The sequence below is a fragment of the Phyllostomus hastatus genome, unplaced genomic scaffold (assembly GCF_019186645.2).
Source record: "Phyllostomus hastatus isolate PE091 unplaced genomic scaffold, TTU_PhHast_1.1 phas_contig_147, whole genome shotgun sequence".
Taxonomy (NCBI): domain Eukaryota; kingdom Metazoa; phylum Chordata; class Mammalia; order Chiroptera; family Phyllostomidae; genus Phyllostomus; species Phyllostomus hastatus.
In genome coordinates this window covers 1044719-1059223 of record NW_025333603.1, presented here as the reverse complement: position 1 = coordinate 1059223, position 14505 = coordinate 1044719, and the positions used below count along the sequence as shown (strand labels likewise).

The 14505-nt window shown below is 44.5% G+C and overlaps 1 protein-coding gene across 1 annotated transcript in view; it reads left to right on the top strand.

Annotated features, from left to right (window-relative positions):
* Positions 1 to 14505, top strand: part of LOC123830321 — a 118242-nt gene that overhangs the window by 97519 nt on the left and 6218 nt on the right. The window contains exon 4 of the transcript XR_006787748.1: positions 6267 to 6344. The gene's annotated coding sequence lies outside the window, so the exon portion shown is untranslated. The remainder of the gene's footprint in view (positions 1 to 6266; positions 6345 to 14505) is intronic.

Sequence of the window (14505 nt, the reverse complement as noted above, 5' to 3'; positions counted from 1 at the left end):
GACTAGGAGAAGCAGAGACATGAGGCCACAAGGAGGAGTCAATCTCTCCCCTCTCTGCTGAGACTTCCCTCTTTAGGAACATAGTAGGCTGTCAGTTGGGTCAAAAACACAGCTGTGGGGAAGAGTAGGAGGAGGAGGAGGATGGGTATGAGGAAGAGGAGGAGGAGGAAGTAGAAGAGTGGAAGGAAAAGGGCTGGGGAGGGGAAGTGGGAAACAGGAGGTGGGGGAAGGAGGCTGGGGGAGGATGTGTGGCGGGAGTTTAGTGCCTCTAATATCAGTCCGTGAACCTCCTTCAGCTGCCAGAGGAGAAGTCTAGCCTGCCCACAGGACAGAGTGGGAAGGCACTTCCTCTGAGGAGCTTGGAGCCCTTGTCATCTTCTCACGTCCTGGGAAGCTTGTTTGGGGCTAGGCTGCCTGGATCCATTTTGCTAGCCAGCCCTGCTAACTTGGGGTCAGACCCTGAGAAGACTGGCTTACCTGGGTCAGGTCCAGCTGCCCTGGGTCTACATGAAGTTTCTCAAGAGCTAGTGTGGTGAGGTCCAGATGTGCAGCCTCCCCGGGAAGCCACAGAAGGATGACTCAGAGAAGGGGCTTCCCATGTCTGCTATAAGACTCCTGAACCACAAGGAGACACAGATGCAGGGCTGGAAAGAAGGAATGAATACTTAATTTTAAAAAGTACATAGTTGGAGAAGAGGTTTTGTGTAGACTTAAAGGTGAAAGAACCCTGAACTGCAAGAATAAGGAGAGCATTTCTGTTAGTGAACCTAATTTGTGCCACATGGAAATTATTATCAACGGCCCTGTGTATTGCATGCCCACTGTGTGCCAGGGGCTTTCCCTTACTGCCCTACTCTCTGCCACCCACCATGAGGTAGGCCTAAGTATTCTTACCTAATTATTGAGGAGGCTCAGATAGTCATTGAACGCAGAGCCCCCTGTATTCAAAGCCTTCTCACTCTACAGCTACAGAAAGGGAGGTTGAGGAGGATAAGTAACTCATCACAGGCACACCGCAAGAACTGCAGGCAGAGCTGAGCCTCCCACCCTGCTCTGTGGCCTCTTCATCCATCACACCCATCCTCTCCATGGTTGCCAGGCCTTTGCTTTCAGAAGGCACGGGAGGGTGAGGTTCCATCGCAGTTTCAGAGAAATGACCATGTACAGGATTTCCAATCCATCGCCAGTTGCCAGGGCCATCTTCTCAACTGATGGCAGCCTCTTGATTTTTTCCAGTGCCAGGTGACAGTTGGCCCTGCCAGGAAGCTATCAGGGCCCTGGGCTGGGATGTCTCTCAGGGCGGTAATGACAGTGTATCCATGTGCTGATTGATAGAGATGACAGGAAAAGAGCAGCCAGGAGGGAGGAAGGAAGGGCTGGCGGGAGTCCTGGCGGCCAGAGGGGCCGGTGGCCAGTGTTTCCCTGTAGGGAGAGGGCAGGCTCAGGGGACTGGCTTCCTTGTAAACAGTGTGGCCAGCTCTAAAAATACCCGTCCTAGACAGGGGACACTGAGCTCCTCCGGTCTGCTCCAGAGCCTTCCCAGGGGCCTCAGCCCCTTTCCTGAAAGGTCAAGGAGTTGGGAAGAAAGTCTTGTGAAGAGTAGGATTTCCTTAGCAAGGAAAGTACAAAATTTTTTTTCTAGTATAAAGCAGAAGGAGGATACTCTGGGTTTTAGCTCCACCAGCAAAAGACAGGGGGAAAAAAAAACAGCTTTCCTGAGTTCCTGTCCCTCTTTAGTAATCTGAGGCTTGGACCCGACTCAGAGTCCAGTTCTGGAGCCGTGTTCACAGCCTGGAATCAGGGCCAAAGAGCAGGCCCTGGACTGGAATCTCCAGCTGTTCCCCTTTATGAGGTGTGTGACTTATGACTCAGCAGCTCGATGCCTCAGTTTCCACATCTATGAGAGGGTATAATAGTAGTGTTACTTCACTGGGGCGTAGAGAGAATTAAATGAGATGCTATATAAAGCTCTTTTTACAGTGCTTGACATATGGTAAATAATCCAAAAATGCTTATTGTTATGATTTATATGGGCAGATATAACTATTTTCTGAACATGAACTTAAGACTTGGTTTAAAGGGAAATTTAATAGGTAGGTGAAAAGAGTCATGTGGATAAGAAGAGGCAGAAAGAGGCTGAATCATAGAAGATTCAAATCTGCTATTTGACAGATAGGGAAAATGAGGCCCAGGGCACAGAAAGGAGTTGCCCCAGGCCACACACTGTGTTAGCAGCTACCTGTGGATTCAATACAAAATAGCAGTGGGATGAGACTATTAAAACCCCTGAGTCACTGTAAGTTTGCCTCCTTAAGGGTTAGGGGAATGAGGGCTTTCGTTGATACAGCACACTGAAGTGTGGAAAACCCTTCGCAAAGGGTAATACAGACCTGGCGGATCACTGCCAGAGGGCTGAGCTCCCTGATGGGGCCACTTGATGGACATATGCAAGGATGAACAGAACTCCTCGTTGGTGGTGCTGTCTGAGTTATGCTTCTGTTTACCCTGTCCTTGAATCTGAGGACCATGGAGAAGCGGCCCAGGCTGGAAAAGCTTAGGTTGGCCTAAAGAAGATCTTTAAACCCTATGTTATCTAGTTTGGTAGACACTAGCCAAAGGAGCATGTGAAATATGGCTATGCCTAGATTCCAAAGATTTAAATGAAAGAGAAAAGGATATAAAATAGTTCAATTTTTTTTTGATTCCATGTTGAAGTGACATTTTTTTGATTCATTGGGTTAATTAATATATATTAAAATTAGCTTCACCTGTTCTTTATATTTTTCTCCTGTGGCTTCTAGAAAATTTAAAATCACACATATGGCTTGCAGTATCTTTCTGTTGGGCAGTACTGTTCTAACCACTGCTTCTGTGACCCACCAGGTAATAAGCCTGTTGTCACTAGAGATGTTAAATAAAAAAGAGGCATTGTTAATGGAATTCTGATAGCTAGATGGATAAGCTCTGTAATCCCTCCAGTTCTGATTCAGCTGTGATTCCCAGACAGTGCTCTGAGGAGCACTTGCTACTTGGAACATAAATAAGTGTTATGGGAAAAAAGACTGATGATTGATTTAATGTGGAAAATTCTTGGTTTAAAAAAAGGTAAGTACCTTACTCCAAGACTTCTCAGGATGTTTGAAACACAAAAGTGCCCTTTGAGTTTTTGATGACAAGGACACTGTGTGAAATGTTCCCTGTGTTAATTGGTTACAGAACCTTATTTTCACAGAGCATGACCAGCAGATAATTTATTATTAAGTTCATTGTTTGAGAATTGCTATCTACAGGTTCTCCAAAGAACATGGAAGTCTGTTGTCAGCACTGAGTTCAAATTCTGGCCCACATCCTAGGTGACCTTGGACATGTTATATCACCTTCACCAACTGTAAAATGAGAAGAAGATTGACCTCTCAGTAAAGCTTCAAGAGTTATTCTTAAAACCATAGAGGAAATGCAGTGTAGTGACCGGTGCATGCATAGTGGGTATTCAAGAAACAGTAGCTCTGATTACTGAAGCCCAGAGAGGGAAGCTGGCTTCACTGAGCTCACACAAGGAATGAGTGATGGGTAGGCCTTAAATCTCCCCGTCTGGGCCCTGGCAGTTGGCCTTGCTTCTCTTGACTAAGCAACAACAAATTAGAAAGAACAACAAAACAGTTCATCGGAGAAGGTAGAAGGCTTTCTCAAATCTGGTGTGATGTTATAGGTTAAGTCAGTTTTAAACTAAAGACACTGTTTCCTTCTCTCCCTCCCTGTCTTGTCCCTCTGTCAGTCCCGGTCAAAGGAAATCACAGCTGGCCCTGGGGGTCTCCCCTCTCCTCCCCTCGCCCCCTGGTCCCTGTCTCTGCAGTCCTTGGAGCTCCCAGCAGATGGTTCACCCTTATCTGCGGGCTCCAGGCCAGAAGAGGAATCCTCCGGTCACGAGTGACTTTCTGGAGGGAGGGAGACCTTGTAAATAAACACAGCCCACATGGAGGAAGGGGGAGAGCTAAGGGAAAAGAATCCTTGACATTTGGTGACTGGGCCAGGATTAAAGGCCACCAGGCGTAGCCCTTATTGGTCATTTCTGGGAGGAATCACCAATCCACTCAGCTTGCCTGGATGACAAGGTGGCCTTTAAATAGCGCTGAGAGTGAGGGCATTCCCAGTGCGCTGCTGGCTTGATCCAGGCCTAATCCCTTGCCCAGGACTAACCTTTCACAGTTTACAGAGCACTTTATCTTCCAGCTCAGTGCAGTCCCACAGAACTCTCCTGAGAGAAGGGGGCTTATCTTCAACCCCAATTTACAAAAGAAGAAACTGAGGCTCAGACTGTAAGGGAACCACTCCTGGCAGTGCACTACACAGTTGAGTCTGGGCTGAGACCTACGTGAAAATTCTGCAACAAAATGCAGAGATCTGCCCTTCAGACCACAGTGTCCTCTTCCCATGGGCCTTCCCTTGTGCCCTGTATTGAGCTGCATGCCCTTGGTGAGCCCTTCTTCTCCCCAGGGAAGCCCAACCTCCAGAGTGAAGGATATGTTCACCACTATCTTGGTAGTGGTGATGGTTTTACAGGTCTGTACCTATCAAAGAATTGTGCACTTGAAATGCATGCAGTTTACTGTATGTCAGTTGTGCATACTTTCATAAGGCTATTAAAAAAGAGGAAGATAAGAGGCAGAAAAGAATGAAGGAGATTGGCAGGCATATCTTTCAAGAACTCTGTGAGAAGTCACAAAATTCTATAGGCACGTGGGTAAGAAGAGAGAGCTTCCTCCACAAATTGGAGAGATAGGAAAGACTTCTTGGAATAGATGTCTGATGTAACTCAAGGTATGGATAAGGAGGTTTTAGGTTAAGAAAGATTAAGGTGGAAGATACAGGTAGAGTTTGTCTTGGGGAAGAGAGAATGGTGTACCCCATCCCACCCCCCCGCCCACACACACTTTCTTTTGATTCTTGGAGGCCTGAGGGTAAAACTAACAGCTGCAAATCTCCCCTTTCTTCAGAAACTCAGACACACACCCTGCACTTGGCAGGCAGCTGGTTTTGCTAATAAGAGTCCTGCCCTTCTTCCTCCCCCACTGTGCAGCTTGTCCCTTTAGGTCCCCCTGAGGCCCTGTCCTCTCCGATTTCCTCTCTGAACTGCATGGCCAAATGCTTGCTGGGTGAACCACTGACACCTCAGCTCCCAGGGCCCAGGGCTCCCTCATTTCAGCTTCTTCCAAACCTCACAAAAAAGGAGGTTTGGGGCAATTTGTGTGGGAGTGTGACAGGATTCTAGATCTGAAATGAAAATACCTTTTTTCCCTTCCATACCCTTTGGCTTACTAATAGACATGTGACCATTGGAGGATTTTGAATAATGAATTTATTAGAACATACTGTGATAAGGACTAGAAAATTCAAGAATTGTTACAATGTTGTACACTGATTATTGGTTAATCAGTGCTCCAAAACCAGTTCCGATCACTGCTGTTACAGTTCATAAAACATTAAGTTAGTTTGGATGATCCCATTATTCATGCCTTTATATTAGGAACTATTCCAATGACATATGAAACCCACATACAAAATCAAGGGTTAGCCCTTGCTTTTCAATTTCCTTGACATGTTTGTTGATTTTAAACTGCCCCTTTTCAAAAGTTCCTTTCCTAATTAAATAAACCAGTCAGCTACATTCCCTGCATCTAATTCAGCTCTCGAATGTAAGCTTAGTTCTGGAGTCGGTTTTCCAACCTTGGCTTAAGGGACATTAGTCACTGAGAGCAAAGTGTGGCATTTGAACAGCTGTTTCAGGCATTCAGAGTCCAGGGCCTACAGGTTTAGAGAAGCAGGGGTGGGGGGGGCCATATTTACTTACTGAATACCTACTTGTGCCAGGAGGCCAGGCCTTCACAAAGAGTATCTCTTTTAATTCTCTGAACACAGCCCACTGAATTTTCTTTTGGTTTAAGATCTGTCTTCCCTAGGCATAGCAAGTATAAAACCTTGTCCAAGAATCCCACAGTGTGTAAGTGGTGGAACTGGGAGGTGAACCCAAACAATCTTATTCTAGAGCTTGAACACCGTCCTCATGTAACCCTCCCCACCCCAAGACATAAGTGCCATTATTATCAGACCTGTGTTCCAGGTGAGAAACCAGAAAGTCAGAAAAGTAATTTTCCCAATTTCAACTAAATGCAGACCCTGGGTTTGAACTGTGTGATCCTAGGCAAGTCACTTCACCCATCTATCCATCATTCATCCATTCATTAATTCAATGCTTTTTCTGTCCACAGAGATGAAAAGATATATGAATTATGTCCTCTGCTCTCCAAGAACTCATAATCCAGTGAACAAGAAAAGCATCTAAAAAAGTAAGAAACATGATTGAAATATGAGAAGTGCTGTAAGAGGTACATAAAAAGAGCTAAAGGAATAGAGAGAAAAAGCATCAAATTACTTGGTAAAGTAAAAGTGAGGAAAGCTCTCAAGAGGAGGGGACATTGCATTAATAACTCGATGCTCTCCAGGCAGATGGAGCATCAAAGGCAAAAATGATACAGTGTAACAACAGCTGCATTGATACTGAGTGCCTAGCACCTGCTTTAAGCATCATTTCAGTAATTCTCACAGTGCTGTGAAGCAGTTACTAATATTTCAGACCACTTTACAGGAGAGGAAAATAGGCACATAGAGGTCTTGCCTTTGTGCCTATGATCATCACACAGTCACTTGCCCACGATCACACAGCTAGCAAGGAACCAAGCTGGAATTCAGCCCTAGGCAGCCTGACTTCGGAGCCCACACTCTTAGCTGCTGTGCTCTGAGGGTTTGGGGGTGCCTGCCAGTGGTTCTTCATGGGTATGGCCAGTGGTGAGAGTGGCCACATAGCAGGAATTAGGTCCAGAGCTTCTTCCTTTCTTCATAACACCTTAGGTGTTCTTGGTATAAGAGCCCTGGACATCTTGGGATCCATGAAAATAATAATGTTGGGGTATATGTAAATCTGTGTGTGTTAAAGAGTGACATCACCTTTCTCTATTATGAGGCCAATGTGGAAGAATGGTCCGTAGACTTTATTTGGTTTTGTCTGGAACTATATCTGCTCATTGTACTGGGTATCTATGCTCAGTGGATTTTCTTGGCTTCAGTGTCAGCATTTGAATCCTTGTTCTTTTTCTGCGTTCCTTCACCGGACTGGAGAGCCCATGAGGACAGAGCTCTTGTCCACCTTGTTCTCCACCACCGCCGGTACCCAGCACAGTAGCTGACACGTGGTAGTTACTCAAATAAATATCATTTGAAGGGATTACTATTCATTGAATGGACTCTTGAGCCTTTGGTTAATAATTTATTTATAGACTAAGTTATGAGTTAACAAATCTAGTTTGGTCAACAAAATATTTCATGCTGTGCAATACATGGGGTAGGAGGTAATAACAGAAGGGTCTTTTGAAGATGAAAACTGTAGGGATCATTAGCCTAGATTAGCGGTTTACAAAATGAAGCTGAACTTCTCAAAAGAGCTTGACTTCAGGGCTTTTGATTCAGTGGGTCTGAGATGGTGCTTGGGCTTCCTGGGTGATGCTGAAGTGACAGGGTCAGTAGTACATCTGGGGGTGGCAAATGTGGGTCCCTTCCTTTTCTATTTTTTTTTTTCTGGTCTCTTTCAGCTTGTGCTTGAACACTGAGTGCTGGGTACTTGCTGCCTCACACAGAAGGCTGCCCCACCCCTTGTAGCAGCAGCAGCAGCAGCAGCAGCAATAAGGACACCAATTCAGTGACCATAATACACTGAGCACTTCTTTATGTGCCAGGCACAGTCCACACGTTACTGAATCCAAAGGCTAGGCATTGTGTATCCCCATTTTACAGTGAAAAAACCCCAAAACTGAGAGGTTTAGTGGTTTACCTAGTGTCTCAGAGGTGGTGAGGGGCACGGGTGGGAGCAGGATTCAAACCACCCAGCTTGGACCACATGTGCTTGCACCACCCCCCTCCCGCGCGCGCTTCCAAATCTGGAGCCGGTCTTTGGCAGCGAGGGCGGGGCTGGGGTGACTCCTTCGGGGAGGAGAGGAGCCCGAGGAGCGCCGGCCCTGCCCAGACTCCGCTCCGCCCAGCCCTCCCAGACCTCCCCATAGAAGGTAAACCCGGGCAGGATCCCCGTGAGGGCTGGCTCGGCCTGGAGTCCTGCGGGTTTCAGTTTCTGAAGAGCGGGGCCCTGAGCAAACAAGGGCTGGGAGGAGGGCTCTGGAAGCCTTCCCAACAGATAGCAGATTAACTCCCTGCTGCCTGGGCGCCACCCACGTGGGAACGGGCGGGTTACCAACGCGAGGCCTCCCTGGCAGCCCCACAGTCTCCACTGGCGGGCGGGCACCCCTGGTTCCCAGAGACACCAGAAGCCCAGGCAGACACACACTGGGCTGCACGGACACCGCGGCTGTGGTGGCTCAAGGCCCAGTTCAAGTCAGGCTCTCTGCAGGACATCTAAACTGGGCGGAAAGGCCGGGGTGAGGGGCGGGTGAGAGGTCGGGGGCGGGGGGGCGGTGAACCCCAGCCCTGGTCTCCAAATATGGACATATCTTCCTGCTTCAGGTGCCTCTCCCTTCCTTACTAGGGCATTCCTGTTCCAACGTGTTAGCGAACCTCTTAAAATGTTTGTTTTCTTTCTGAGAAAGAGGCTGAAGGACTTTGCCAAGACCAACATGAACTCCAAACACAGGGCATTCTCTGTCTGTCGGACGTTTTTCTGGACAGACAGACCTGGGTCTGAATACTAATCCTGCCACTTCCTAGCCTGTGACCTTTGTGTGAATTTCATAATCTCGCTGAGCCTCATTATCCTCATCTATAAAATGGGGATAATGATACTTATCTTTAAGATATGTTCTGAGGGGTAGATTAGATATAGATTATACATATTAAGCACTTAGTGCCTTCAGTCAATGGCAATTAACATTATTATCAATTATTTTATTATTATAAATGACTAATAATGACTCTCAAGATGATTACTAATGCTACTGTGAACATAAGTGTAAAAATAGGCCCAATTAAAATTTTTTACTGAGGGAAATAGTTTTATGAGAGGTGAATAAAGAAGGAGGAATAACACTGGGTCAGGAAGTGTATACATGTGATCTAATTTAATATTCAAACAGCTCCATAAGGCAGGCGCTATTATCCCCATGTTACAGATGAGGAAGTCGAGGTTCCTGGAGGTGAAGCAACTTGCCCAGGTCACACACTGAGCAAGTGCCTGGTGGCCAGGCCTCCCTCCTGCACAGTGCCTCTTGAACCCCAGACACTTCTCATCTGCCTGCCTCAGCAAAAGTACCTCCAACTGCTGGGAATTCTTCCCTTTCCCACTCTCATCAATTTGGAGGAAAACAAGTCAGTTCTGGAAACAGAATAAAGGTCACCTCCTCCAGGCAGCTTTCCTAATCCTCTCCCAGATCCCTCTTTTGTTCTCCTGGTACCCTGAGCAGGTGACCATGCACCCTTGTGGGTATATCTCTCCTCTAGCGAGTGTGCTTCTCCGAGGCAGGCACTATATCTTTTTCTCACTTTGGGAGGGTTGGTGTGGTTCTGGTGGAGAATACAGACATAGAAGCCCAACGGTCCAGACTCACATCTTGGCTTTACTACTTGCTGCTGTGAGGCTTGAATAAGCAACTTAACCTTTCAGTGCTTCACTTCCCTTACCCATAAGATAGAGATAAACAATGCGATCAGCCTCAACGGGTTGCTGTAAGGATTGAATGAAGTATTGGTACGGAAAAACTATGAATCTCTAAATGATAGATGTCCAATAAATGAAGATAGGACCAGTAACATCCTGAATTTTGCTAATTAACAGAAAGCGAAACATAAAAAGAATGTTACAGAGTTAAGAGCATGGGGTCAGTATCAGGTTACCTGAGGTCTTGTACCTGGTCTGTCTCTGTCTTAATGTGTGGACTTGAGCTTGTCTCTTCCTCACTCTGAATTTATTTCTCCTGCAAAAAGAGAAGTTGGGCTCCCACAGCCAGATGGTCTTTTAAGAGTAATATATAGTAATATTAACGATTAGTTTGTTGCCTGTAGGACTTTTACTTGTGTAATGTTTCAAATTAGAAGTAAAACTCAGAAATAAAAGTCTGGTTTGCCACTGGCAGCAGAAAGCTCTACCACCAGTAGATCATTGTACTAACCATGATTGTTGCCAGCTTTTACTGAGCACGTGCTAGTGCCTAGCATTGAGCCAAGTACCATTATTATTCTGTTCATTTCCCCCCAGAATCTTATAAAGAAGGCATTACTGTGATTACCATTCTACAGATGAGAAAATAGAGGCTCTGGGGTTGTAAGTAGTTGGACAGGGAGTAGGATCCTCATTTGTCTGGCTTCATTCCCTCCTGCCTATAAGAATCCTCCCTAGAGCATGCCTGTTTAAATACCTCTGGGGACAAGGAGGCTGCTATCTTTCAGGCCAGTTCATTATTAAGCATTCTGAATAGCTAGCTAAAAAGGGTAAAGCTGCCATTTTGTTTTACATTAGCACATGACTTTGGACTTAAATTCTAGGCGGACATGATTTGGGTAAGGAGTTTGTAAATTCCCCCAAGGGAAGTCTTCAGAAACAGTTTACAACAGGTTGGTCAGAAGGCAGAAGCCTCAAGCCTCTGCTCTCACCTCTCTGGGCCTGGCCCTGTTCTCTCATCCACAGAGTCCTGCCTAGAAATAGAGCTGGGGGTTCAGGGGTGGGGGAGTGCTAAGATCTTCCAGTACAGCCTAGGTTGGGATTTGGGTGAATTCAAAGCATCAGATTTTATGTCTATAGCCAATTGAGGCACATTCCCTTGGGGGTGGTGTTCGGGATGCAGTAGGTCAGAGAACACATTAACAAAAAGTTTGGAGCAAACCAGGACTTCAAAACTGACAGGAGAAATTGGCTCTAGGATGACTGATTTTGTCTGGCTTTGTTTGATTTGCTCTCTTTCCAAAAACAAGTATCTTGCATGAATAGATCCACAGACTCATCATTCTCAACAAGATAAAATCCAAACTCCTTGGGGTGGCCTTCAAGGCCCTTCACTATCTAGTCCCACTCATTTTTTTACCATCTTCTCTAACCGTGTTCCCAGTCCCATTTCCAGCAGAGAATGCCACATGGTTCCTTCCATACTCCAAGCTTGTTCTTGCCTCCATGCCTTCCCACGTGCTGTCCCTTTTGCCAAGGGCACAGCAACAGAGATCACATCTCAATGATAGAAATCCTGTTTTAAGACTTGTTGGATTTCCTCTTCCACTTCTGAGATTCTTCCAAGCAGTCCCTGCAGAGAGAGACTCGTTGCTGCCTCTGGATTTGCAACTAATCACACAATAAATCAAGGAACATCAAATGGAAACATTGAGAGGGCATTGAGTGGGCCTCCAAAGCTATTGTGGGAAAACCAGAACTCAAGGCTAAATATCAATGTGGTTTGGAAAATCTGGTATTACTATCAAAGTAATTTAAGGATGATACAAGAATGTGCCGCTCAGTTTGGACAATTTGCTCGCTGCATTGATATTATGCTCAAGTACAACAAGGCTGAGAAGCATTGTTAGGGCAAACTCCACAGCTTGTTCAGGAAGTTAGCCAGGGTGCGGAAGCCTGCCCTGGTGCATCTTCACGTGCCATTTCATCACAGGTTCCAGTGTGAGTGGAATGAGATGCAGAGCCCCCTTTTTTCATAGTACAAAATGTTAGCATAAAGTGAGGTGACCGTATGATCTCATTTGCCCAGTAAGTTTTGGTTTTCACCCAATGTCCTAACATAATTATCAGCACTTCCCCTTTTATGGTCAAGCATCCCAGTGTGGAAGATAAATTACATGTCACTCTAGCACTAGATAACCAAACAAGAGCTTGTCTAGGTGGTTGATTTTCTAAGGCTTTGCCATCTGCTGGACGCCAGTCCACTCTTCCAGATCCAACCTTTGTCCCCTCCTCTGTACCAGAATAAATAGCTCTGCCTACACATTCTCACAGCAATGGGTACTTACGGTCATTTTTTTTTCCCACTAGGCATTGGGTCTCCTCGCTGAGCACCACACTGCATTTGGGGTATCTCCCTGCACAAGTCCTGGACATAGTAGATTCTTAGCAAGAGGTGGTGGAATGAATTATTTTGGAAAAAAAAATTCCCCAAGAGGTTTTTGTTTTGTTTTATTTTATTTGCATTCATCAAAAATAAATAAATACTTTATAACTTTATTTAACTTGTTAATTCTTTATACCTGAGCACTGTAAAGTAGATATGATATACTAGTCTTGGAAAGGAAAGGAAAAAAAAATGTTTAGAAAAATGACAAGAAGTTCCCAAATGTGATTTTTTGTTATTGTTAAACTTTAAGGCTATATCAAGCCTCTTTGACAATCCTTTAATTTGAAATTTGAATAGTAACTTCGTTTGCACTACATAGAGTTGGGCTTTTTTCTTTCTAGTCTTCTGTATTCTTTCTTAAAATCGTGTATTTTTTTTTCTGGCACATGAAACCTAAGAAACTAACTAACAGAAGCCCAAAGAATTTAAGTGATCCAACAGAAGCCTCACAGCTAGTAAGTGGCAAAGTTGGTATTTGGACCCATCTCTCTCACTCTATGTCTCTTGATCCTACACATCAGCCCTCTAATGTTTTGGACCGGCAAAGAGCACTTGAGCAGGGACACTCCTGTCTTGTCACACCTGGAGTCAAAATGTGAGTTCCATGCCTCAACTAGGCTTTCACGGATGAAGTTTAACTTTATACGGCTCCAAATTCAAAGGCATCAAAAAGAAAAATTGTGCACGAATTAGGGTTTGCATCATGGGCTTTGGAGTTAGGCAACCTAAGGTTCAGATCCTGATTTCCCACTTACTTGCTGAGTGACCTTGGTCCGGTTACTTAATCTCTCTGAGGCTTAGTTTCCCTATCTTTAAAATGGGGATACAGTATGTTTCTTATAGGAATTGGTGAGGGCTTTTTTTTTTCTTAAAAATTTTATTTATTTACTTTTAGAGGGGAAGGGATTGAGAAAGACAGGGAAAGAAACATCAGTGTATGTGGTTGCCTCTCACACACCCCACACTGAGGACCTGGCCCGCAACCCAGGCATGTGCCCTGATTGGGAACTGATCTGGTGACCCTTTGGTTCTCAGGCCAGCACTCAATCCACTAAGCCACACCAGCCAGGGATGGTGAGGTTTAAATGAAATAGCATTTTATAACATTCACCAGTTTCTAGAATCAGTAAATATTAAAAAATTATAGGCATTATTATAGCTATATTAATATGATATGTTATAAATAGCTTTATAATTAGGCATTAGAATAAAAATGATTATTATTTTTACTCTACTACTGAGGCTTGCACTGAAGGGGAGTTTATCAATTTCAAATAGGAACTATGCAGACAGTTCTTTTTGTCCTAATACTGGGATTCTAGACCCACAAGCAGCTCAACCTAAGAAATCTGTTTCTGAGGAGGCGGTGACTGGAACCAGAATTGCATGTAGAGGAGCCTGTGTGACTGGTTCCCCTGTCATCAGACATTTCCCTATGTTCCTAAATTTCTTGATATTGTGCCTTTTCTTTCTTTCTTTCTTTTTTTTTTTTTTTTTTTTTGTCTTGAGCTTTGCAGAACTTCCTGCTGGGTAGTTTTAGTCATCCTTCTGACCAGTTTGTAAGAGTCTGTTATAAACCTGGAAATCATTAAAAAAATGTTCTGATATGTCAGAAAAAGGGAAAAAGAAGAAAGCAAGCTCCTCATGTTCATTCACATAAATATCTGTTACAAGTTCTTTATTCTTACATATTTAACAGTGACTTTCTTTTCTTCCTTCTCTTTTCTCCTTTCTCTCTTTTATCCTCCTTTTCCCCCTAACCCCAGACATCTATTTATCATTGAAAATAAAAGCAATCTTGATTCCTTGGCACCTGCCAAAAAATCTATTCATTCCCATATTCACCAACTCATTTGATATATATTATTTCACTAAATACCTACTTCATTGGGTATTATTCTGGGCATAGACATACAGATTACATAAACTGTTTATGGAATATGAAGAAACCTGATTTCAAACCTTAATCTCTTTAGATCCTATAGATTTGATCTTGGGCAGAGTAGCAGCTTATCCCTCTGAACCAGCTCCTTCTCTCTATCTCCTGATCTCCACTATGGCATCACAAGCATCTTCCTGTCCTAATTCAGAATGTGGGAATGATTTTATTCTTCTCATTAACCATATCTTTAATGTCCAATCAGTTCTCCAGTGATGCATGATTTAACACCTAAGTATCCTGTGAACGTGTCTTCACCATCAATACAATCCATTCAACAAGTGTTTATTGAGACCCCTCTCTGTCCCAAGTGGTCTGCTGAATCAAGGATACCTGGCCCCAAGGAGTACTTGACTGGTCAGTCACACCCATAAACACACAATTTCCCTACCATGAACCTGTGTGATGAAAATAAAAGCTTACTCCTACCGCATACTTAATCACTTCTAGACACTATTCTAAGTA